Below are 25,190 nucleotides of genomic sequence, written 5' to 3' on the forward strand. Positions count from 1 at the left end.
CAATCATTGATCTTGATGTCAGGACAAAATGTATTGTCATAAGCTTTTTTCTGCATATTTTGTTTGACAGCTACACTTTCTCTAATAATTTGAGTGTCAATCTGAGTGTTCCTGTCTTTAACAAGTTTAGTACCAGCCACTAAATTAGAAAACCATTTTGGTACAAGTTTAGTTCTAGCTTCACGACCTCTAAGGGCTTTGAATGGCGAAACGCCAGTAGTAGAATGAGGTGTTGTAAGATAAGCCCACATTTTCTCTTGTATAAAGTTACCTACATCAATGTTCATTGCCAATGCCGTTTGAACACCTTCTTTGATGAACCTGTTTGCCCTTTCCACCAAACCATTCGATGAGGGACTATAAAGAGCAACGTGGCAATGTTTTATTTCATGGGTCTTCATAAAGTCAGATACCAATTCAGATAAGAAATGTTGTCCATTGTCGGAAATTATGCAACTAGGAGTACCTTCAATATTAAACAACTTCTGAAGGAAATTAATTACAGTCACAGAATTAGCAGCTGACACAAATGCATAATAAATCCACTTAGAATAATAGTCTATGGCTACTAAACAGTATCTTTTTTCAGGTGAAAGAAGAACAAAAGGTCCAGAAAAGTCTAATGCAATTTTCTCCCAAGGGGAGTTTGGGAATGGAACAGGTAACAAAGGTTTTTTATAGTTTTTCCAGTGTTTATCAGAGACAACACAACTGGGGAATTTATCAATGAAAGATGTGACCTGTTTGTCAATTCCTGGCCACCACTAAACATCTTTAATTCTTTTACACATTGCTGAAATGCCTAAATGGCCTTCATGGCCGAATTTTATGATTTTTTCTCTGAGTGAACTGGGAGGTACAAACAAACCATTTCTTAAAAAAAAAAAAATTATTGAAATTATTACCAAACAAAATAACAAAATCCACAAGGCATAAATACAGTAGAGGCATGATCGTGGGTCCATGCAGGCGGCGCTCCAGCAATACAGCATGTATAGTACATTCGATATCCGAGATGGGGGAGGGGGTAGCGAGGAAACAATCAGTAACACAGTCAACGATAATACTTGGAATGTCATTTAGGGGGATAAGGCAACATCGGGGGGCAAATCATGTGGGGGGGGTACATATATTTCCACGGTATGCGTTCCACTGTGACCAGATTCTACTCCATTTCTTGGGCCTGCCCCGTGACAGATATACAGTTTTCTCCCTAAACATGCACCAGTCCATGTTCTCCTTTCCTATCAATACAGTGGGCGGCCTGTGGGAGCCCCAGAGCTGTGCAATATCCCTTTTTGCAATCATATTACCAAGGGTCGCCCAGTTGATCTGTGCCGTATTATAATCATTGGGTTCCCAGACATTCAAGAGACAACGCCTGGCTTCGGGCAGCAGCGACACACCAGTGACCCTTTCCATTACAACATGCACTCAGGACCAAAACTCAACCACCTCCGGACATTCCCATAGAATGTGGAGGAAGGTGCCAGTCATGCCGCAGCCACGCTTACACAACCCATCCAGAGAGTAACCCATGCGAACCAGACTCGGACCAGTAACGTACACACGATGGAGGATCTTAAGTTGAACAAATCTAAGGCGAGCAGGTATGGCAACCTCCTTAGGCGAGGACAGCGCAGATTGCCAGTCCTCGTCATCCAATTCCAATCCGTCGGCAGTCCACAAAGCCCTGAGGCGCACAAGCAGATCAGCCCTATTATTGATCAGCTTCTTATAGATCAGTGAAATTGTGCTATCGGGCACATGACCATCCAGGATACGGTCCTCAAGAGGTGAGGACTCAGGAATATCTGTACCCACAGCAAAAACCGACAATAGGGCATGACGGACCTGGGCATACCTAAAGAATTCTCTGTCCCCGAGCTCGTATATCGCCTTTAGCACCTCGAAGGTCTTAAAGTTACCTTTAGACCAGAGGTCACCCACCTTGCTTATACCGATCATATCCCATTTATCAAAGCCTTTCGTTCTTCACAAATTACCCAAACCTTCAGACTCATACAAAGGGGTTGCGCGGGTAAGTCTATCACACCACCCCAAAGCCGCATTCACGTCATGCCACACCCGTACAGCAATTTTAGTGGGTCCGGCCAGTGTTTTGTAGAGCCTCTTGGAATATAGCGCCCTGTTGAAATTTCCCCCCCGGCAGAAGGTATTTATCCATTGCAAAAGCCGGGGCAGGACCGGGAGCATAAGTTGCAAACAAACCATTTCTAATGCAAATTCCGTTTTCAAAAGACAATTGTTCACTAACTTGAGAGAATTGTCTAACTTCGTTGTTAGAGTGTTTAATAATAGGCCATTTACTCTTGATGAATTTCTCAATCTGTTTAAGAGTGTCATCAGCCTCCATTGCAGATAACCATACTTCTTGCGTAATGGCCCCCTGTGCTTTAGAGATCACATCAATGATACCAACCACACAATCATTATTAACATCAGTTTCACCTTCACTGAAATCAGGCAGCGGAATACGAGAAAGGCAATCTGCTCTAATGTTTTTTCCAACTTGAATGTACTTGACCGTTAAATTATATTCTTGTAGCTTAGACAAGAGTCTTACTAATGTCGCGGATGACTTCCCTAAACCGTTCCCAGAAAGTAATGATACCAACGGTTTATGATCAGTGAAAATATCACAATGTCTGCCCCAAATATATGTCTTGAATTTCTGGACAGCCCAAACTATCGCTAAAGCCTCCCTCTCAATAGTGCTGTAATTACTCTCAGTGGAAGTAAGACAGCCGGAGGCAAAAGCTATGGTGTTCTCTTTAGGGTCAACCCACTGACCAAATACTGCCCCCAAACCCTGTTGACTAGCGCCCACAGATACAAAGGATTTGGCATTAGAGATAAATGGTTGTAATGTAGGGGCTGATATGACTAATGACTTAACATCAGTAAAGGCAGTGTCAATGTTTTCATCCCATACAAACTTTGCACCTTTCTTGAGTAAGTTCCTCATGGGTTGAACTAGTTGTGCATAACCCGGAACAAATCTTGCATAATATTCACAAAGTCCTAAAAAGGACCTTAGTGAATCTTTGTCCTTAGGATGAGGAGCATTCTAGATGGCTTCTATGTTGGAAAATTTAGGTTTGATACCTTTATCAGAAATTGTGTGGTCCAAATATTCGACTTTATTTACCAGAAGTTTGCATTTATTAGCTTTGACTGTCATTCCCTTGTCTTGAAGTGTTTTGAGAACTTTGTTAAGTAGCTCTAAATATTCTTCTCTTGTCTCTGTGTGAATTAAGATGTCGTCTTGAAAGGCTTGTACCTGAGCAAGATCACTGAAAAAACTTTCCATACGTTTTTGAAATACGCTTGCGGCCGATGCAAGCCTAAAAGGAAGTTTCAAGTACTTAAAAGTACCAAAAGTAGTCAGTGCTTGACAATCGGGGGACAGGGGAATTTGGTGATAGGCAGAGTGTAGTTCTATTGTAGAATTATTTTTTGACTTGCCGATATTAGCTAGCATTTCTTGTATTAGGGGTAGAGGGCGTCAATCTACTAAGATATTCTGATTCAATGATCTTAAATCAACACACAGACTCAGGTCACCATTGCTCTTTTTCCGTAAAACAACCGGAGAAACCCATTGTGAAGAATGAATGGGAGCAATGATGCCTTGAGACTGAAGATCATGAAGTACATTTTTAAGATCATCTCTGATGCTGAGTGGTACTGGTCTAACTTTGTGTATGACCGGAACGGCATCATTCTTTAAGATGATGTTGTGCTCATATCCTTTAACTGTACCAATCTTATCTTTGAAAACATCAGGAAAATGTTTGATTAAGTTTTCAACCATGTCATCTGAGTTAGCATGATCAATGGATAAAACTGAAGGAGGTAAGTCACCCAGCACAATTGGTGGGTCTTGTCCAGGCCTTAGAATGTTGCCCAATTTTGCAAGATCTTTCCATCAAATGATGTCCCTGCCTTTTATTGCCACGTTGATTTTAGTTTTAATTGATCTACCCAAACACTCAAGGATGTCCCAAAAGAAACCTATGAGATCAATATCTTGCTCTCCAAAACCTTTGGGGTTTATATCAGGAGCAAGTAAAGTGAAGGTGGAAGGTCAAAATGTATAGAATGTTATGTCTGCCAATATAGTTATGGGAGCCTCTGAATCAGCCATTGCTAGAATTGTTATACCATTGATAGAAATATCAGTCAAAGGCCCTTTGATAGGTTTGTCATCATCGTCCGGGACTTCTACAGTAACTAAATTAGAGAATTCGGAAGTACAATCTTGAGTACTTTCGGTGTCAAGGGTAACAGAATAAATGTTTACTCTGTTAGCAGGTGAGAAATTAGAAGTGCTCCTGCATAAAGCTTGAAAGTGTCCGAATTTTAAACATTTGGTAAATTTTTTTCCTAAAGCAGGAAAGCTGGGATTGTTACTTATGTGAGACTTAGAACCACATCTAAAGCAAAATGATTGAGGTCTCGGCGATTGATTCCTGAATGGCTTTTTATTGAAAGCTTGTCTATTGTTAGTGCTATTAGGGATTTGTTTAGTGCTTATAGCACAAATATCACTCTCTTCTGAAATATCATTCACAATATTACAGTTTGAAGGTTGATTAGAGACATCAGTAGTTTGAAAAACACGAGTGGAAAGGACTTTAGAAGTAACTATAGATCTCTCTATGCTTTTGGCAATGTCTATAGTCTCAGCTAATGTGGGATTAATGGATGTAAGGAGGCGCTCTTGTATTTTCTTTGAGTAACATCAAAAGACAAACTGATCTCATATATATATATCTACACTGGTACCAAAATCACATTTCTCACCTAATACTCTGAGTGATGCTATATAATCTTCTACTGATTCCTCAGGAAATTGTTTACGCAAAGTTAAAACGTTTCAATAATACACTTGTGTGGATGGGTCTTGCGGACGGGAGTTAGACTAGGTCGTCTAACATATTGTTTATCCTTCTTTATATGCATAACTACGATGACGTCACATGCTCCTGTGTAGTTGTTTATCTGCATAGCCGTATTCCCTCATCTATTACTGTACCGTATTCTATAGTATGACACCTGATATCTGTACTGCCTCCTCTTGTTTTCTTTAATAAAAAGAATTAAAAAAAAAATACACTTGTGGCATCAGAGTATTGTTTGCCCATGCACAATTTAGCTTCAATATACACATTCCATGTGCCATTTTCCTCTACGGGAGGCGGATAATGAGGAAGGTTTTAAAAAACCCTGCGACCAGCTGTACCCAAATGATTTAAAAGTAATGCCATCTTCCTGGAAGGCATGTATTCATTGGCATCAATGGTTGTGAGATAATTCTCAAAATCGCTCAACCATTCAGACCATTTTAATTCTGGCTTACCTGGTTTTTGCAGGAAAGGTGATGGTTGAATGACTCCCTGAATAGTAGCCATTATAAGATTGCATAATAAAAGAAAGCAATGTAGAATATATTGAATTTTAGAGTATTACTCTATAGTAGTAATATGTAATAATATATACTGTATCAACTGTACCACTGAAATGAAAGATTTCTTAACGTTTGTAAACCTGAAAAAAAATATATATAAGGTAATCAAGAGGTAAGTATGTTAACATGCATGAGATTATAAATCATTTCAATGTGTAAGGTGTGCGAATCACCAAGGAGTGAATCGCATCAATAAAATTAAATAATTTGCAGGAGGTGTGCGAATTACCGAATGTCAATAAGTAGGTTGCAGTATGAAGTAAAGTTCGCACAGTAGTGATAGCCAGGAAGGTGTGTGAATCACCGATGAAACTCAAATAAGAATACACCAGGACTCACGGTTTGAAAACAACCGGAACTCAGTTACAAAAAATGCCCTTTGGATCCAAGTCGATTATGCCAGTCTAGTCGAAATCTCTGGAATCGCCGATATGCGCTGAAGAAAATACCGCAATGAATTAAGTTGACAAAATTCCCAATGAGAAGCAGAAGAATCTAGTGAGGAAACCAAATCCAAAATGGCCACCGTTTACGAGAGTCGTCACAACGTGACGCTGCCTCCCAGCATTCATTGAGGTTCCGGCAGCAATGACGAGATGAATGGACGAGGAGGAAGAACGCCAGAGTTCAGCAGCACTGGAACGTCTCTCACGAGGCAGGTAGGCGATGTTTGAATCGCTAGCCAACGGTTAAAAAGTTACCGCAGAGGAATTGTTCCGGCAAATATTAAATGTTCAAGTAAAATTCGACCAACCTTGGATCCAGGCAAATGGTAGATTGTAGATAGCGGTAGCATCAGAAGAGAGGAATTATCCAGTGGGCTACTTAAAATAAAATTGTTAGTGCCAGTCCAAATTTAAAAAAAATGTCCTTGAAAACCCCACTCCTGGTTCCAAAGAAGATGTGGTACGGGGTAAAGAAGGATTCTGTAAGCTGAAGTAGGGTTCTATCAGTGGCGGCTTGTCCATTGGGGCGGTGGGGCGTTGCCCCACAGCCACCGACACAAACTACATTATGTGTATTGTCAATAAATATAAATAATAATGCTCGCAAAATGTTTAAAGAGCATGGCGGCGTCACGTCACACCGGCTTGGCTTGCTTTCCATGTACACAGACTTCGCACCACTTCATACCGCGGCCCGCACATGCGCACTGAGCGGCACAAGCACACTGTACGCATGGCGGGTTGGTTTGGCCAGGCGCTGCCTTTTGCGACCTAGATCCCCCTCATATGCACAAATTGCACTTAATGAGGAAGATACTGATAACTGGGGGGCGTGGCGCAAACCACAGACCCCAATGTTCAGAAATGGGCGGCAACTTTTTCAGCACACCCCAATCCTGGCGCTGCTGTCTTTAAGAGAGAGCCTCTCTCTGTAATAGAGCAGCTCCAGGATTGGCTGCAGTGTCATGGCAGTGCAGGGCTGCGGTTCCGCGGTTGCCAGTCTAGTCTGCACTCAGTAGCAGGCATGATTGACTTGGCACCGCGTGGGAGGTCCCGCCCAGCGTCCACTAGCAATGCCCAATCACTGTATGGCTTTATTGTTAAGCCATGCAGTGATTGGGTCATTTCTTCCCTCCTCGGTCACCACCAGTACTGTAACAGTCACTCAGTCTGCAGTGCACCAAGTTCCGGCACTGTGATCTCATCGATCTCTCTGGGCCCTGTGGAGTGCGGAGGGCACGTGGCACCTTGAGCCGTCCCGTCCCGAGTCCCGACCACTGTGACTGAGTGAATTCGGAGTTGTCTCTCGTACTATACAGCAATAACACAATAATTATCTGGGGCTTGCCTGTCACGGCCAACTTGAGTTTTTAAATGTGTATATTTGCCTTCGGTGACGGACTTTGGCAACACAGAGCCAGTTCAAGAATGGAAGTTCCGAGTTCGATTATTTAAGGTAGGGGATAATATAAGGGGAGAAAATTACGTAAATTCGTTCTTCGCGCCCTGCGTCCACTAGCAATGCCCAATCACTGTATGGCTTTATTGTTAAGCCATGCAGTGATTGGATCATTTCTTCCCTCCTCGGTCACCATCAGTACTGTCAGTCACTCAGTCTGCAGTGCACCAAGTTCCGACACTGCAGTCCTGATCTCATCGATCTCTCTGGGTCCTGCGGAGGGCACGTGGCACCTTGAGCCGTCCCGACCACTGTGACTGAGTGAGTTGTCTCTCGTACTGTACAGCAATAACACAATAATTATCTGGGGCTTGCCTGTCACGGCCAACTTGAGTTTTTAAATGTATTTATTTGCCTTCGGTGACTGACTTTGGCAACACAGAGACAATGCCAGTTCAAGAATGGAAGTCCGATTATTTAAGGTAGGATAATTTAAGGGGAGAAAATTACGTAAATTCGTTCTTTTTTCCCAGGCTGCTCCAGTGTGAATCGACATTAATGTGGGTAGGACGAGCAGTGGCTGTTCTACGTGGGTTACAGATGATTAAAAGGAAAATCGATTGATGGCAAATTGATTGAAAGTTTTCGTACTATTAAGAAACTGCATATAGTAAGAAAATGCCAATATACAGCTGCAGCTTTTCCACTTAAAATGTGTCCCACTTGCTACATAATGCACACCAGCTGCTGCTTAACTTTCAGATTTAAAAAAACGTTTCCATCACAAATGGATCAAAAAGGATCGAAAGTTATTAAAAAAATATGCACATATGCCACAATAGTTTTCATAAGGATTAGCAAAATTGAATGGACCACATTTTACAGTTTATTTTTGTATTTAGGCGTTTAAGGGGACAGGGGAGTGGCCATTTTGCCAAGATACTGTAATCATCCCAAACGGGTGTACTGAGAGAATCGCTTTTGTCTTCCGCTGCAAATTCACACCTTAAAGATGTAATTATAATAATTAAAACAGGGTAGAAAATGATCCCTTCTTTGTTCAGATGCGTCATTATTCACACAAATACGCATTAACATAATATAACTAGTGTTTTGAAAGTAGCTGTCATTTCAGGAGGACATTCATACTTAAAAAACATGATGTGTCTCTTTTAAGGTTCAATGTCTTCAATCTTTAAGTGCATCCTAGGGAGGCTTACATAGCAAATTTGAAGGTGGAATTATTTTCATCTACATTTTCAAATTTTTCGGCCTAGTATTTAAATCACAATGTAACGATAGCCATCATACAGAGCAATTTAAAGACAATGTTTATGTGAATAATCCGAACCAACAGGAGAAATGTCCCAGAAGGCCCGGTACACTTTGCACCGATCACACACTTGATAGTTACATGCTCTGTGTAGAGGGATGAAGCAAGCCAGTGTTATAGGTATAATATGTGTCCTGTTGTCTTCATCCTTGTATGTGGATTGGTCACTAATGCCTGGCCATGGTAGATGCACTCACATTGTACCCTTGTGTTATGTAACCAGGGTTTCTCGTAAAGTGCTTCAGGGTTGAGTTTGTGGCTGTGCTATATAAAAGTGCACCAAAAAGTACAGCGGATTGTTTTTCCAGAGCGTTTTTATTAAGAAGTCAGAAGAGAAAATACATCCAGTGAAACATCTGAAAGAGTAATATCCCCATGATAAAATGAGTGCCATTGAGTTGGGTAACAATTAACATATGTTATTCAGTGCTAAGAGACCTATGGGTGAACGTGCGCTTTACAAATACACATTATGTTATGTTACTTAGAAGCCTGTAGGCTGCACAACTTGACACTGATGTCACAGGATGAATCTTTTTTATATATGATCCTAGGCCTGTGGTTCTTTATGATTAACAGTCTATGTGTTTGGTTGACACAACTACATTTTGTTATATTTGCTTTTCAGCATCTGGTAAAGCCTGGTAAAGTGGAAAGCCTCAAGGCAAAGAAGAAGAGCACCAACCTTCTTTCCTGCTTGCACAACAGTCAACAGCCTCAGCGTTTAAGGTAAGGGAACTGCTGCTATATTTTACATTCTAGTAGTTAAGGGCTATAAAAGTTGTACATGGTGGGTGGCGTCTACATGCACCAAACCTCATACTTTGCACTTTGATTATTGACAGGTAACTTTAACATTGGTAACACCATGAATACAGTAGAGCAACTACTTGAAAGCCGTTCAATGGACTGAAACGTGAAGAGAAACTAATTGTAAAACAACTAGGACCCCACCGGCCAAACCTAAACCTACGCCAAACTTCCCAAGACAGAGGGAAGATGTACACACGTTCTTTCTCAAACACCTGGTACACAAAAGTTGATTGGCTTACAGGGTGTGCTTCAACAAATACTCTATTCTGCTTCCCCTGCTTGCTGTTTGGTGGTGAAGCTTCTTGGTCAAAAAAAGGAGTAAACGACTTGAAGCATTTGTCAGATAAAGTAAAAAAGCATGCACACACGAAAATACATATGGAAAACCTGACAAGACTGGGAATGTTGGGAGATACACCGATTGAAGCCCACATAAGCGAGGGCTACCGAAAAACAATAAAGAAACACAACAAAGCAGTTGATAGAAATAGACCCGTACTATCAAAAATCATTGATTGCATTCGTTTCTGTGGTGCTTTTGAACTGGCTTTACGAGGGCATGATGAATTGGAAGGTTCTGCAAATCCTGGGATATTCAAAGGCCTTGTGGACTTAATAGCAAGCATAGACCATGAAATGGAAGCACATCTATCAAGTGCTACAGGCTTCAAGGGTACCTCTAAAATCATACAAAATGAACTGCTTGAGTGCATGCTAGAGATTGTAAAAAGCACTATCGTACAAGAGTTGAAAAACACAGACTTTGAGTCTATTCAGGCTGATGACACCACTGATGTGGCCACTAAAACATAGTCAGTATTAGTCTTTCGGTACCTTGACAGTGACAACAAAGTTGTGGAAAGGTTCTATGGTTTCACCCATTTAAGAGACTCTTGTGCAGAAAGCATTTCTTCAGCTATTCTACAGGAACTAAACTTGATTTTTCCAGTGCAGCCTCAAAAACAAAAACTGATTGCACAAAGCTACGATGGTGCTGCAGTAATGAGTGGACCTCCGGTGGAGTACAAAAAAAAAATTAGAGATGTGTACCATAATGCCTATTACGTGCACTGTTAAGCCCACCAACTAAATCTGATTATGCAACAATCAGTAGGAAAGATCTCGGAGGCAAAGATATTCTTCATGGATGTAGGAGCAATGGCAGCATTCTTCTCACGCTGCCCCAAAAGAACGGAGGTACTTCATACCATTGTTAACAGAAGGATTCCAAAGGGAGGCCCAACTCGTTGGAATTTTCAGATTCGTACAATCAGCCTAATATACCAATATAGGGTTGATCTTGAGAAATGTTTAGACACCATAGAAGCCAATGGACAGTTTGACTACAAAAGCCGGAATGAGGCCCTTGGCTTTGCTAGACCACTGCAAGACAGGGAGTTTCAGTTTTTGCTGTTTTTGTTTTATAAAATAATGCCTCATGTTGATGCACTGTATGAAAAGTTACAAAAACGTGAAATAGATACTATCGATGTGGAAACAGCTATCAACGACTTTGTCACCACCATGAACAAAGTCAGAGAAGGGGTTGACAATTTAGACAGCACACTGCCAAATGATTCTACTTTCTCTAACCGCAGAAAAGACATCAGCAGTCTAGTCCGAATTTCCAAAGAGATATGTGACACTATAATTATGCAGGCAAAGGAACACTTTTCTTTTACAAAGCATTTGGTGAGTGCCACATTACTACGAAGTGATCTGTTTGCTAAATATGATATTTCCTTCCCTGAGCAAGCACTGAATACCACTGTGGATGCTTACCCTATGCTCAACAAAGAGGATCTGAGAACAGAATTAACTGTACTGTATGGAATGCATGTATACCGGCAGGCCACTAGTGCAATTTCTTTGCAATAAGTAAGCTCTAGACTGCTGTGCTCTACAAGCCCCGCCCTCTTCAAACTGAGCGCAAGTAAGCCACCCAACTACTGGAGTAGGATGGCTCCGACAAAGGCACGTGGGCACCCAGCAGCCAATTAACACTTTAAAATTCTGTATGTCACACGAGGATTGGCAAAATTGCCACCTCCGGTGCTCCAATCCCAGGTCATCATGCACATTAGTAGTATATCGCACTCCAGGAATATGTTCAGTGGTGATATTGGTTGTTTCTTGACCCGTAAGGGCTAAACTTACGGACAATGGCTGCCGTTAAAAGATCAACAACAGACCGATGGACATTAGTCTGAATTCACAGGCTATCTGTGTAAGTAGCTGACAGGTGGGCACATTAGTCGAAGTTCTCCGATGAGTACATCTGTGCAGCGTGTTTATTGCCCCAAGTGATCCAACTTCTTCCCATGTTGTTGAGATGCATTTCCCAGCCCCAGCTTTCCCGTTTCAAACGGTTGTCAATCTGATATTTTTTATCTAATTGGTTTCATGGCCACAAACCACGTGTGTAACTTATGGAACGCATTATGGTGTCTAATCAGTGGAAACGTGTGTTGGTGATGACACGGTGTGAGTTTATATGCTCCAGATGAACTGCTTTCGTTCAGCTGGTCTTCAGAACAATGCCTTGCCAACATTTTATGTCCAAAAGGAGACCGTGTTTTTTCAGGTTTCAAGCACGCAATTTTACATAGTATTGACAGGAAAGAATTTCACGTGGCCAGGATTTTACAGTAAATTACCTTGTACCATACACTTGACCGTAATTAGATTGCAGTTAAAACTGAGAGGCTTTTAATCAAGAGGACATCGTAATGATTTGGGAGAATTTTTTTAACTGATAGCGATGCCTTATGGGAACGTGGCAGCAGAAGACTGACATCCTCATCCAGTCGATCCACTTAGCACTATTTTTTATATTCATAGACTATGTGTGATCTCTAGGTTTACTCTTGCCTTTTTTCGCACTTTTCCTCTTGTGTACATTAGTGCCCTCTAGCGTGCCCACTTCCAGCCATCGCATGACGCCCCGATCTCACCACCGGTCTCACCCCATCCACACTCACGTACCGCAGATGTATCTTTAAACCTTGAGCATTCAAGAGTAACCAGTAAGGAGCGAAAGGTGTAACCACAGAAAGGCGAAGAGAGAGTAGGTAGGATGAGAGGGGTTGTAGGAAGAAGTGCGGGTGTGAAAGTAGCGATGAAAGGAGTGAGGGGAAGAAGGATAAGTATAAGAGGGCTTTACACAGGGTAGGAAGAGATAGGATAATAAAAAGTAGATGCGATTGGAAATGTGACAGTGAAAGAAAGCATAGGGTGACCAACTAGCATGGGTGTGAATTCAGGGCGGAGGGTCAAAATTCAGGACAATAATTACTGACACTACAAATTAAGTTGTGCAATAGTATGTGAGTAAATAGACAACAAACATAAGTACAAGTCAAAATAAGTGACATAGCGGCCTCCCCACTTTCAAGTCCTAGAAAATCCCATATTGCTCTGGGTGTTTTTTCTGGCCCAAGGGAAAGGAAACAGGATTTTAGTGCTGCCCAGCACTTCAAGAGTTGCGCAGTGACTGGGAACAATGTGAGCCACCGTGTTGGGACATGCCGAAACAAAGGCTGCCACTCTAGGACCACAAAAGTGAAAAACCCTTTCAACCCCGCTGTCCGCTTTGTAGAAGAAGAGAAATGACTGTAGACTTTTAGAACACAGGATTCTGCATCCATTGAAAGTCCATTAATAGCTTTTTTTAGCACAGATATGCAGGATATGGGCAGAACAGTTTGCAGGCAGAAGGTCTCCATTTGCTCCCTTCAAATGCTGGAACAGAATGATGTTGTCCATAGTCAACACTTGCGTTGTCCCCACAGCATGCCGCGACGTGCTCCATTTTCAAACCATGGTTATTTAATTTTGTTGTGATCTGCTGTGCAATAGCTGTAGCAGTCTCTGCTGCATCCTCGTAGAAATCCAGCAGAGTGTAGGCCACACCGGAGGTGAAATTAAAGTGCAGCAACTAAAGTGGATAGAGTTTAATGTTACCTTTGTTTGAGGCGTCACTGCAAACGGAAAAATATCCATCTTTTAAGTCTTCTTGTGCTCGCTGCAACGATAGAGGTGCAGGCACATTCAGAGTGATGCTCGAGGCCTTTGTGCGGCCACAAGAGGCTTCCATCGCTATGGATGAGTCGGGATACATTACTTTGCTTAGCTTGATGCCACAATCCAGGGAGCGGTAGGAGATGTGATGCTTCACAGCATGGGACACCAGAGTCACCTCTACAGCTATGACCTAAAATGTAAAAAATAAAAAAATAAAATACACAAAAAGGTATAAGCACGCAAAGAAAATCTCCATTGGTGAAGAAAACAATGGCCACAATGTGGCTTGGAACTGCAAATTTAAACTAAAGTGTCAGCTGGTAACCCAAAAGCAATTATGCCGTGCTCTTAATTTAAACAGAGTGAGAAAAGCGCGGTAAAGTCAACCTGACTTGGTAAACACTGCTGCACATTTAAAGAAAGTAACAGAAAATTGTTAGATGGCTCGCCTATTCAGTTTGGGAGTCTTAGAGTGTGACAAAGCAAGAAGAGTGTAAAAGAATTACATAAAACCCATGTCACATTATGATGAAGCAAGCAATTACTTACTTTGGATACTTCTGAATGGAAGCTTGGTTGCAGGTAAGATGAAATTGTGGCACTCAGTATGTGGAGTTATGTTTGGATGCGATGACACAACTTGTGCATGCTACTATCACGCAACATAGTTAGGCCTAAACATAATATGGGACTGGAGAGTCAGCCGTTTTTAGGCTGATCTGGTCACCGGAGACTGAGGCATAGGAGAAGCACAGCATTTGTAAAACTGAAATGTTTAAACTAACTTAAACAAACGTGGAATAAGGAGTCAGAGGCGGACTTGCCTACAGGAACATTTAAAGTTTTCACCTTGATGGTGCCAATATCTTAAAATATTCTTAAATGAATACTGTCTCCTGTACTTATGAAACCTGCCCTGGTTCTGCAAACATGGTCTTATCCTGGGCATGTGCAATTTCTCTCCGGACCATCTTCATTGGCTTAGGTTATAAATGCTGCCTTCCGATTGTTTTTAAGTTTGTTAGTCTGGCCCCATGACAGCCATGTCAGTCATTTGTATCCTTCAGGGCTACTGGCCCCTTTACTCGAAACACTATTTTCTTTCCTGTGTCCCCCCCACCCACGCCCCCTCCTGCAGTCTGTGATTTCTCTGCCCCCCTCCCATTCATGCCTTTTAGCCTGCCCGCACCCCTGTTTCAAATGCAATAGGACTCACGTAAATACGAGTTCTATTGCATTGCAAATGCTTGTTTTTAAAGTATTGCGCACTAACATGCGCACGCTGCCTTACATCTGGTGCATGCTCCAAAAGTCTCCCACTCCACAAGGAAAAACAGGAAGTGATCTGGATAGGAGGGTGTTTGGTTTCCAGCGCTCGCGCACACCACTCGTTTAATAAGCTGACTGCGAAAATTATGCCAGCCGATTAAGATTTTACGGTCAACCTACGGCTAGGCTTCTGGCAGAAACAGAGGCTACCTTCAAACTGTGAACACATCCACTCAGAAGCCCACCTGTCAGCTATATAGTACGACGTGTGAGACAGATACTGTCTCTGCACCTCAGAGGCACGCGTGGACGACACAGCTAATAAGCACATCGGAATTTCACACAGCGCATTAAGATTGGTTTAGGTGCCAAAAATTCTCCAATCCTAGGTCATCGTCTATGTTTCGAGTCGTGCCCACTCGAAGAAAATGTTCAGCCTTGGGATTGGCCACGATACGACCCGGAAGTACTAGGGCGGACAGAGGTACAGTAGGGTCTTGGAGGTCTCTACTGGCCAAAAGTGAGTCAATAGTCGATGGGCATGTTTATTGTATAAATAACTTCCACAATTATTCACAAAAGGTACTGTGTTTTAGTTACCCGATGGTCCAAGCATAAGCTAATTGGCTGTTTTGATGTATAAAAAAAAAAAAAAAAAAAAAAAAAAAGGTGTTTTACATATAGCCCCATGAGCGAATGGTCTGTGGTTCGATATTCTCTTCGGGGTCGTGGGGACACTGCCAGGGGATGATATCCACCAGGTTATACCAACCTGGGGGAGCGAGAAAAGATCCGTTAACCCTTATTTTTTCATCGCGGTAACTCAACAGAAGGTAATGGACTGCTTTACATGAGAACGCATTTGTTTATGGTAGGCACAGGGAGATGAAGGGATTTTCCCCGAATAGCAGAATGTTGGGCCGATGCCGAAATTTGAACCTAGTTCCCAGGCGCCAAAGTTGGTGGCTCTGGCCATTACGTCACATCCTCGCAATCGAGTCTCTGCATTGACCCAACAACATTCTATGATTCTGGGCAGTTGTATTTTGGAGTGCTTTACACAGGCACCAGTTACCTTTACAGGGACACATCCTCTCTGGATGTTTATACGCGTTTATATTATTTCGTAATGAGGCATTGTTAGAACTGGCTATTTCTGGTAGGCTAAGGCGGACGCCAAAGCCAGGCAGAAACCACCATTCTAGTCAGAGCAAGGAAGTCACACGCCAAGATAACCCCTGCTCCCCCCCCTGGTAGCTTGGCACGAGCAGCAAGGCTAAACTCGGAGGCAATGTGTAAAGCATTTGCGCCAGCACACAACAGCAACAACATCCTAGGCACACCACAAAAGGAACTCCACACAAGGTTATTATAAAATAACTTTTGTATTGTAAGAACACATCAGATAGTATCACATAAGGTACATGGTGCCAACTGGCACAGGCAATATTCACAAGGGATTATTTACAGGACAGGGCCACATGGGCCACTGTCAGAATCAGCACTTAGTAGAAATGAAATACTGTCAGAAATTAGAATAAAAGAATATAAAAATCACTGTAGCACAAAGTAACAGTTATAAATCACATCCAGTAACTACTGGGAACAGGTAAGTACCACCTACGCAACCCTAAACACCTTAGGAGAAGGTTACCTGTACTAAAAAGGACAACCACCTAAGTATCACACAGCATTTAGGGGTCTAGGAAAGAACACATTACCCATGATACATAAATATACATTCAGAGGAGTAGTAAAGGGAAACACATGATACATAAACCTACACATTCAGCGGTGTTAAGAATAAGGCACATGATGCCGTCAGTCAGGGGCTCTCCTGCGCTTCTCCCGGGGCTCCCTCAGCACACGGGAGCCCCGCAGCAGGCCCCGCTTCCGCTCATCTTCCCGGGGCTCCCTCTGCACATGGGAGCCCCGCAAGCACCAGCAGCCTTCCTCCTTCGTGCGGCGGCCCCCCGAGGGCGGGACTTCCGGTCCTTCTCCGAGGGGGCCGCGCTAGGATTGGCCGGCCGACCCAGCATTTCCGGGTCGTCGCGGGCAGTGCGGCGGCCCGTTTCAGGGACTCAGAGGCTGGGGGGAATTTACCAAGGAGTGGGCTCCCTCGAGTAAAAATATAAAAATAGCAAATAAGCGAGGCGGGCACTCGCTAGGGCCACCATAAGCAGGGTGGGCACCTGCAAAGTAAATAAAGCGCTCCCAGCGCTAAAATGACAATCCACAGCGCTCCCAGGCGCTTTAGAGCAGGAATAAAGCGCTCTCAAGCGCTAAAGGAAATTTAAAGCGCTCCCTGCGCTAACATCAGAGATAAAGCGCCCCCAGGCGCTAGGGGTGAAAGCAAAGCACTCCCAGCGCTAGGGACAAGTAAAGGTCCACAAGTCCAGCAAAGGGAAGCAAAGGGGACCCAGTAAAAGGTCTCCAGGGTCCAGGACATCAGCAGTCCATCCAGGGTAAAGCAAAGTCCCCCATCCTTCCAGGACAGGCAGAGGGGTCCCCCAGAAGTCCTCCGGGCACCCAGGGGCTGGGCAGGGCCGAGGGATTCCCCTGGGCCCAAGCCCCTGGCAGATTCAAGTTGGAAACAAGAACAAATTGGAAGGGGACACAGCTCCTTCTTATACAGAAAAAAGTATTTGAAGTCTTTGTGCAGGCAGTGTGAGAACCAGCTAGAACTGGTTATAGGGAAGTCCTGTCAGTATCAGGGACAGAGGTGACAGTCGCCCAGCGGGGGGTGGAGCCAGCATTGTGGTCAGGCAGGCACAGCCCTAGTCACTCCCAGGTGCCATCTCCTCCCACTTCCCTGGCAGCAGATGCAGCCTTTTATCCACAGGCTGATTCAGACAACCTCCTGAGGCTCCCCAGCCCCTGTCATCCTCAAACCAGACAGTCAATCCACAAGCAGGCCCAGGCACTCCTGGGCCAGGCTCACCAGCCAATCACACACCAGGCACAAATTACACAAATATGCCAACTTCTAGAAGTGGCATTTCTAGACTAGACACAACCATGCCGCATATACCATAGCGCAGCATTCAGTCTCACGAGTTCTCTCATACCAAACTCGACCCTGCACTCCCCACACATCAGGAACTACCATGGGCATATATATTCCCCATTCATTCCTATGGGAGGGCAGGTCACTCACCTCACATACACAGAGAGCTCACGCACTTTACACTGTACCACAGTGAAAAAGTGCGCAGAGGCCTAAAATCACCAACACCAGGTCACAGAAACGGGCTAGGAAAAAGCAAAAAGTCTTGGGGTGAACCTGCCAAAAGGGCCAGGTCCAACAGGCATTTTAATGAAGAAAGCTGCTGAAAGTCTCCTTACACAAACATCCATTCGATTCTTACCTTGTGAGCTCCGTGCTTACCTTGTACTTATCCCTTTCGCACCAGACCTACATTTTAAAGCGTCCCAATGCTTCACTTAGGCACAAGGTGCTTTATAAATGTAACCAGGTAGCGATGAAACCAAGTGCAAGTTCGTATTTTTTAAATTACATTTGCTATTACAAAGGGCTTCAGTATGAGTGGTAAGGAAGGACACGTTTGAAGAGGGACGTGGTGGTGGTATGGACGTTGTTTGTGGTAGGGTGACCAGATGTCCCGGATTTCCCGGGACTGTCGCGGATTTCAGAGTACTGTCCCAAAGCTTTTCTTCATGTTAAGTACGTCTCGGTTTTTAGAACAAAGGTCAAGTCCTCCTGCAAACCAAAGCCCTGTTGAAAGTTCTGCTCATGTTTCCAGAATTTTTACAGGCACATGTAACGTTGGAAATAATGTATCTGCCTCTTCCAAGCAGCGCAGGAGAAGGCCGGCAGCATGCTCAGAGGAGACAGAGTGGGAGGAGGGCAGGGGGCTCAGGCTGGCGATCCTGCCATAGGCACGCATTTACATAGATAAAATAGCAAAATATATATTTACACACACAGGGCTTTAAGTGGGATGGAAAAACTGGGGGGTCTACTCTGGGCATTAAGCTTGCTTAATCGCCACAACGGCCCCCCTGCGGCGGGATGCCTGGCTTTCACCTTGGGGATGCCCTGTAGGGGCTATCTCACAGGGAAAAGCCAGGACGGGTTTCCAAGGCAAGCGCCGGGAAACCTCCGGGTAGCTGTGCGCTCAATAAATGCAATAAAATAATAATAATAATAAATGCTTAGCTTCTCAGGTTGCCATCCGACTGGCAATTTGGAACTTCTGTCATTAAATCCAGGTATATAATTCAGCAAGTAACACTACCCTTACAACAAGCCAGTACTATTGGCTTTGTCAATGGGTTTTAGATGCACAACATGAATAAGCAATAGCCATGGTTTCGTAGTATAGCATATGGAAAATGCTCCGGTTTTGAAATAACACTATAAAAGAACAACTCTCCTTGAAATTCACATGAAAGACAGTGAAGGGACCAGTCTCATCACCTGCTTTTTAGAACTGCTGGTGCTGAACACCAGGCCCACTTAAAGGGTGTGTGTGCGCGTATAAAAATCAGAACAGGCCAGACATAGAAGTACAGGACTAAAAGATCAGAAGCCTTGAGAGCGCTGACATTTACACTAACGAACAGCCATGAACACCCCTTTTAAAGGTGTACTGACACGGCGGCACGCGCTCTGCATCGACTTCCTTTTGAATGCATTGGACCGAAGAAGGAACTTGGAGGGGCCCATTAGAAAATTATCCAGTTGCAGGTATATATTTACCTATTTTTTTTATATATTTTACATTTTGTCTATTATACAGTGCATTGATAAGTGTGTGTATTCATGTATGTAGATTTAGAGAGATTGTAGCTAACCTCAAGGCAACCGGGTGCTCTGTTAATTTATAATCCACTTATTCCTGTTATGTAGTTGATTGTGGACTGTTTGAGGCAATTCTTGAGCCTCTGTTTACACAAAAATTGCTTACATAACCTGCTGTGGAATGGGACGAGATGCTTGTTGGAATAGGGAACAGCTGTACCATCTACAATGCCTTAAATTACAACTAAGAAATGAATGGAGTGATTGCTTTCAAAAGCTATGCACACTTATGGTGCTGTCATTTATATGTCAAACTCATCAAGTTGTTGCCAGGAATGAATTATGAAAATGTGACATAGCGTGACATTTGTGATCATGACGAAGAGCTTACACAGTGATATATTTATAGCTTTTCCCTACATATTAACCAGCCGAAACGCTTCATTAAATTGCCATCAGGGTGCAGCTGCCATCAGATATCGCTGCTTGTTGATTGTCAGCTTCATTAAATCCAAACTTTGCTTTAATTTGGGAGGGTAGGGGCGGGGGAGATACGCATACGAAGAATTACAGAGACCATTGTAATCAGAGGTTACAAGGCTTTCTGCAAGCTTTCAGTAAAAGCATGCAGATCTGTACTGGGGCACACAAGCACGGTGGCCTACACACAATCTGTTCAAGTATTTCATTTGGGCTGCTGGATTTCACCACAGGCCGAACTCCACTGAAGTCATGTTAAACCTCTTAGTTAGTACAGCCCTGCTTCTCTAAAGATCATCAACAACAGGCATGCATAAAGCTTCTTGTCTGATGATGTCAGCTCCAGTTTTCTCTACTTTTTGACATTCAAAAAGTACCCCTTTAAAGCTGGCTCTTCTTAATATAGGCAACAGCTCCTCTGCACTTTATTTACTCTCCCCATGGGTGTGCAAGTTTACTTTATATTAGCCGTTAAACTACCTCATGGTATAAAATTTTAGAGGGGGCTGCAACTGATTCTTTGTCAGAGCGCTTACACAGTGATACATTTACAGCCACAGAGATCTACATTGCACTACTGTGCGATAATATGCTGCATCACTAAATACTTATAAGGTCCCAAAGGCGAGACTGTTTGCATTGCAAATGCTTGTTTCCATACTCAGTGCTAAAACAGATTGGATAAAACCTCTGTGTTATCAGCCTCTTAGCATTTAAATAATAAGACATATGAATAGGAGGAATTTACTAAAAATGTTGAGGGGGGGCTGGTTCTCGTTCTTTAAGGAGTAGAACTTTTAAGGACAGCCTATAAAATGGTGTTGTCGTAATCACACATATTACTGCTTTACAGGTTACATAATTGAGAGCAACCCATTAACGAAGGTCTTGTAAAGATAGTGGACGAACGTCTCATCTCTCCCATGGGAATACATGCACGTATATCTAATAAGTGTACGTGAGCCAGGAAGCATGTCAGAGTTAATATTAACATTGTGGCAAGGCATGAGTCCATTTCAGCTGCAGGATGGACCTGTGTCTTTTATTCATTTTTTTTCCAAATGTACATCTTCTTTTAAATATGTATACCACGAGGGGCAGTTTAATCTCTGTAGAAGGGATGTGTATTTATGAAGTGATCTGCACCTGGGACTTCTCATTTACAACATGCGGCTAGGCGGTGGAGTAGTGAAAATGAGTGGTAATCGGTGCCGTCCACTGAAGATAAAATAAAGTTTTCAGGTTTTATTTTCCACAAAAAATTCTCTAGTCAGACAGCCCCAAAACAAGTTTTTCTCCACTGGACACAACCTTGAATGCCGCACTGAGATTCATCCCGAACACATAAGTTTCCTTGTGTAGATTTCACAAACACCGTGATTGATTCCCCTTCGGAAGACTATGCCTCAGTCTCTGGTAGCCTGAAAGAGTGAGGCATAGTGAACATACACTGAAAATAAACCCACATCACGCTTCATGAGGCAAAGAAAGCAGCAACTAAACGTACCGATCACCAAATCGGAATGAGTAGGTGTTTGCTGGGAAACGGCTAATCCACGGCAGACTGGTGATTCAAAAATGCAAAAGCTAATGGCTCAAACGTGCTCTGTATGTTTGGTAGTACCGTAGCTGTTCTCATTGGCCCTGACGCATCAGGCCAATAAGAACACCTGCAGTGTACTAACAAGCTCTAGGATTGGCTGATGGCTTTCAAGCCAATCCTAGATCACTTTGTTTGTTCTCCATAGCAACGATTGGAGGAACGGTTGGTGATAGAAAGGCACATGATTGGCCCAACAATTGGCACCCAACATCAGGTAAAATTACGGACAAATGGCGTCCGTTAAAGAAACCTTCACGGAAAACGGACAGACGGCCGAAATTACGGGCTGTCCCTGAAATGTACGGACGGTTGGTCACCCTAATCTGAAAGCATGAGGGGAAAGGAGCGAGGAATACTTGAATAGTGCGCGTAGAGTGGAAGGATGTAGAGAAAGGAGGCTGTGTGTGGTGGCGGAAGGAGATAAAGGGTGGAAGGAAATAAAACAAACTGTAGGAAAAGATTGGAGGAGATGGGTGGTGGGAAGAGGAAATGAAGTGAGAAGGAAAGAAGGAAGGGCAAGAGGAAAAGGATATGAAAATGGGAAATAGGGACATTTTGGGGACCATGAGAGAGAGGATGAACAGAGAGGCGTATAACCAGGCAAATGAGGGAAGAAAGTAAGAAACGGAAGTGATAGAGACACAGAAGGAAATAAAGAAGTATAGGTGGAGAACTGATATTCACTAGGCCAGCTCAAGAGCCTCCTAATAACAGATTCTGCAGGGAGAGCTGTTCTTGTGTTAGTAGTGTCTTACTGCATGGCAGGATATGTTGTTCCACTGAACTGTTGAATGTACTATGAGTTAAAAAGTTAAAGCTCAGCTGTTGCTGTTGAAAGTTATGGGAACGTGCAGCACTCTCCAAGTCTGCCCAAAGAGTTCTCCACTTCCTGGCCCATAACTGCGTTTACTTTGCTTAGGGCAATATTAGTGAGTTAGAGCGATTTTAACTCTGACAGCAGCTCTTCTGAGCTGAAGATAAATACCACATGGTACCTTTCTGTCGTGTAGGGCGGAGTTGTTTTGGAAGTTTGGTACGAATGTTGGAGATCACTGGCTCTTATGTATCAATGCATTTCTCCCTTGACTCAGAATGGATAAAACCGTTTATACAGCTAAGTTCATTAATTTCTAAGGTAAAAAAAAGTACAAATTGTATGCATGAGAAGAGCACATACAGAACATCCAGACTTCAGTCACAGTGCTGGAAAACAGCCTTGTTTTTGCAAACACACATATTGCATATTGTTAAGGTTTACAGCTGTTACACAGCATTTACCAATATCTTGGCCTATTGGAAGTGTTGAGGGTCTCATTTTGTATCTTTTGCTGGCAAATGGAAGATTTGAGTCTATTCTACATATGGCGTCAGTCTGTTTGGCTTGTGCTGGTGTTTTGACAGTCATGTTTTGATTGGGCTCTGTGAAGGGGGATGGGTTTGACGACGTTCCCCTTATACGTTGTTGGTAATATGTCCAGGGGTGCTGTTACTTGGTAGGCAATGTGTATGTTTAAATGCTTGTAAAGCGCTCAAATGCCGAGGCGTCTTGGCGCTAAGGTGTGAGGGTAGAGGAAAAGGAAAGTGGGAGCATTGTGGGAGCATAGCCTATGTAGTTGTAAAGAGCCATGTTTTTAAGTTCTTTCTGAAACACTGTAGGTTCGACTGATGTCTCAGGGACAGAGGCAGTCTGTTCCAAAGCTTGGCCGCGCAGTGTGTTATGGCTCGGCCACCCTGTGGTACACAAACAAGGATGCGTAGTCCAGGTGTAGTGGAAGATCCCTCTTTATTGACAGGTAGTTAGGTGGCAGGTTACAGGATAGTAAGTTGTAGGGAGAAACCCCACCAGGAGAGAGCTACCAGCTCCTCAGCCTCAGATGACCAACTGACAATCTTTACACAGAGAGGCACACCAACATTCCATGATGTCACAGGACATTCTCATAAAGTGGTAGAGAGGGAAAATACATAGAAGCATTTACCACACATCCTCTTCCGTTAACAAACAACAGCAAGAAAGAAGTTAAGACGGAGCAGAAGGATTCAGAGGAGACTGTAGACACAAAAGCTAATCAAAGGGACATATTGAAAAGCAGGAAACTCAAGCAAGAAAGCAGAAACAAAGGACAATAAAAAGAGGCATGTAGAAAGATAAACATAAGATGCACAGATAAACTAAATGCAAATTATATAACATGCCCATCCACCCTCCTTAATAAAACAAGGTAGCGATCCTGGCAAATCAAGCAGGGTGTAACAACATAATGAGAAAATCAGTGCAGGTGGAAATAAGCACAATAAGATGAAAATAGGAACCTACAGAAAAAGGAATGCCTTGCAAAAGAAACTAGTGCATGACGTGCACTAAAAACCTCCCCAAAAAGGGTACACATAGAAAGGCAACCTTAAAACCGAGAAACAAAACAACTCCCCAGGAAAGGGTACACCAGAGGAACCAAAGACCCCTGGAACAAAGTAGACAGTAACCACGCAATGGTGGCACAACTAGACCACTTCTCTGTGGTGCTCTACTGATTAGAATGTTGATGACATCATAGAATGCCTGGGGTGACTCTCTGGCTCTTCAGTTGATCTACTCAGGCTGAGCTGTTGAGAGCTGGCTCCTGGTGGGGTTTTATCTGTCTTACTTCTGTACCTGTAATCTTGGAAGGAACTTACATTAAAGGAACCTATATCTACAGTGGACTCCTGTCACTTCCTTTACCACATTTTGGCGACGTTTTGAACTGGATTAATCTGCGCGTGCAGTTATCAACAAGGAATTAAGCAACTACAAAGAAAAGAAAGAACCCAAGACATCAAGGATTGTGGAAAAATTCGTTCATATACTGAAAGGTAATGCCCAGCTGACCCCACCAGTGTCGTGTTTCATCTAGACAGCCTGCACCCTGGGCATGTGTTTATTTTTTTTAATTTTTATTTGATGTCTTCTGGCAATCTGCGTGGGATTTGTTCTGCTGCTTCAGCAACTTGTATGGACTCACTGTCTGCAAGTCTGATCGGCAGAAAACAGTTTGCCAGCGTTTTCCTCTGTGGGAAAAAACAACAGTGACATTGCCGGTGTGTCTGTCAGTGAGCCCGTTCTTTTGTCCTGCTGCTGCCTGCGAGTCTGCAGCGCCTGAACAGACTCAGGAGTGTCTGGTATAGCGGCGATTTTCGTGACCTAATGCATCTATGTGTTCAGCATTGCTCTGTGACTAGAAGTGCTGAGGCGTGTCTTTTCAACAGGCTGGACAGGGTTATGTACAGCGCCTCCGGTCTGTCTTTGCTCTTGGGGATATTTAAAGTGTTGCCTCTGCGCATTCAAACGGGCGCTTGTTGGAAGGGGACTCGGCGCAGAAACATTACGGTGTTTAAACTGGGCACTTGTACTTTTATCAGTATCCAGTGGGCTTTCCCTGTGTTTTAGCCTGCAGGAGTGTTTGGCACTTTCTTGAAAGTGACTGAGTTTTTTTTTCCTTTGCCGTTTTGTTCTCTCAAGTGCCACCATTATGGCGAACGGCAGTGCATCTTTGAAATTCAAAACCCTCCCACGCGCACCTCATCG

The 25,190-nt window shown here is 43.3% G+C and overlaps 1 protein-coding gene and 1 long non-coding RNA gene across 7 annotated transcripts in view; one reads left to right on the forward strand and one right to left on the reverse strand.

The window, feature by feature from the left end:
- Positions 1–8,971: 8,971 nt before the first annotated feature.
- On the reverse strand, positions 8,972–21,659 carry LOC147734733 (uncharacterized). Its single transcript, XR_015307536.1, has 3 exons — positions 21,530–21,659; positions 10,870–13,698; positions 8,972–9,760 (listed from the first exon to the last, which is right to left on the reverse strand). It is a non-coding gene; the product is annotated as an uncharacterized LOC147734733 (long non-coding RNA).
- A 115-nt stretch (positions 21,660–21,774) lies between these two features.
- The window catches only part of PRDM4 (PR/SET domain 4), a 209,032-nt gene continuing 205,616 nt past the window's right edge, over positions 21,775–25,190 (forward strand). For 2 of the 6 annotated variants that reach the window (XM_086953020.1, XM_086953015.1), the window contains exon 1: positions 21,822–21,924. The gene's annotated coding sequence lies outside the window, so the exon portion shown is untranslated. Of the gene's footprint in view, positions 21,934–23,633; positions 24,479–25,190 lie in introns of those variants that run through there. The other 4 variants (XM_086953018.1, XM_086953021.1, XM_086953016.1 and 1 more) reach the window with 4 other exon arrangements.

Source organism: Lissotriton vulgaris, chromosome 1_2 (assembly GCF_964263255.1).
Source record: "Lissotriton vulgaris chromosome 1_2, aLisVul1.2, whole genome shotgun sequence".
NCBI lineage: Eukaryota > Metazoa > Chordata > Amphibia > Caudata > Salamandridae > Lissotriton > Lissotriton vulgaris.